This window comes from Idiotropiscis lumnitzeri, chromosome 1 (assembly GCF_059441095.1).
Source record: "Idiotropiscis lumnitzeri isolate Australia: NSW breed Sydney's pygmy pipehorse chromosome 1, RoL_Ilum_1.0, whole genome shotgun sequence".
NCBI lineage: Eukaryota > Metazoa > Chordata > Actinopteri > Syngnathiformes > Syngnathidae > Idiotropiscis > Idiotropiscis lumnitzeri.
Window position 1 is genome coordinate 12,816,651 of NC_142391.1, and position 2,084 is coordinate 12,818,734.

The following is a 2,084-nucleotide window of genomic DNA, read 5'->3' on the forward strand; positions in this document are numbered from 1 at the left end:
TGGGCTGCGCTCTGAAAGCCGTGAATGGACTTTAACAAGAGCAGTGCTGCCGCAACCCCACACGAGCGAAAGAGTTTGCAAATAAATTCACTATTTTGGAACCATGACAATAAACAGGATGGTGTTGATTTTTTTTTAACAGCTCTTGATGAAAGGTTCCCTCCTTTACACAAACATTGGCACATCCTGACTATTTTATGTATTTGATAATTAATTGCAAAAAACACCGTAATGCTATTTAGTCGAATTAAAATCAGCAACCACATTTTTTTGTTGTTTTTTTTCCCCCCCCAACCAAAATTTGCTAATAGAGAAACTTATTCATTAAGTGCTTTCCAAAAGAACCATACGTATACATATCGTGGCGTTTAACATTCCGTACATTGCAAAGATGAAAATGAATAAATAAATAAAAAAGAATTCCTCTGCAACTCGTTCAGAAAAAAAATATATTTCAACCAGGGCACAGATAGCAATGTGGGACTGTTGTATATAATGAAACCTCACAAAGAGGGCCAGTGGCTACGAAAATACCAAGGTTAATCTTGATTAAATACCTTTCATGCCACAAAAAGCATATTTAACATAAAACATCATTCAAAGGGGATCCAGGCATGATGTTAAAAATTTAATATATAAAATATTGCTGATGGCAAGGCCAAGTATCCCAACTCTTAAATGAAAAGTATCAAAGAAATTAAAGGAAATCAACATAGCACTTAAATGGCTTCGTCTGCCTTCCCATTACGCTTCTTCCCAATTTGATTCACACTTAAGCAAACCAACTTTCATCTTTGCTCAATATACATTTCTAAGATGAATGCTTTATCCGAGCCTGTAGCCAGCATTCATTTCATAACAGTAACCCAGTCTGCTTCTCAGTAGCAGCCAAATTAGCTGCAGACAATTTGAAGAAGTTCATAAAATATGATTGCCAAATAAAGGCAGACATTAATTAAGCCTTCTAAATGCTGGTGCAGCTGTTGGAAGACTTCCCTCTCCTCTGTCCTGAGTGAGGAAGTCCTCCTTTGGGCTGAATGCCCTCTTGCCTGCGACTTTTTTGTTCCGACACACTTGTCCCAGTCTCTCCTACATCCTTCTGCTGAGAGACAACATATTTCCTTCCCACCTGTTGATGAATTGTGTTGCTGTGTCCAAAGCGAGGAGGAAGGGGGCAATAGCAAGCGTCTTTATGCAAAACACTAGTTCCCTCACATGGGTATAGTGGTGAATGGACATCACACAAAAAAAAAAGAAAAAAAAGAAAAGGGGGCCGAAAAGCTAGCGGACAAATTATAGTAATCTTCCCTGTGCAAACAGAAAATCATTGCCAGCTTGGAAAGGGAAGTCATAGATGTCTTAATGACTGCTGCTTCTGGTGGAGAAAAGGCCCTCTTGTTCTTTGTGGCTGCATGCTGAATGCTGTTGAATTCCTTGCCAATGGACGCAGGATGTAACTCTATTTTATATTTTCTTTAAACATTTGATGGGGAACAAAATTCAGAAAACCCAAGAATGTAGCATACATCAATGTGTTCCATATCAAATCACTTTAGGGTCAAATTTTATTTGTAAAGCAACAAATAAATGCCAGATGAACATAATGTGCTCTGATTTTTTTTTTTGTAAGTTTGTTTTTGAATGATCTAAATGGCTCACTTGTTGCTCAAACAAACTGTATGTATGTCATACTCCAATAAAATGTAAGCTGATAAAAATTTCTTTCTTTCTCTAAAAATCTAAATTTCACTTCAACCATCCGCCCATAGTACTGTATTTATCTGTCACTTTTTCATTTACATAATCTTTAAAATAGAAAGATTCATGCAGCCAATGAGGGAGACATAAGGCACAGTCACAGAAAAAAATATTAGAACACCCTTATTTCTTCCATTTTCTGTTCAATTTAAATGCCTGGTAGAACTAAAAGTGCTTTTGTTTGTGCAAATACAAGAAAACAAACAAAAACAGCTCACAAGAGTTTCATTTCAGAGCTATTATCAAGCCACTTTCAATGGTTGTCTTGATAATAACCCAAATCACTTAATTTCTCCCATCAAATCACCATGGCGCTGTCGAAAACA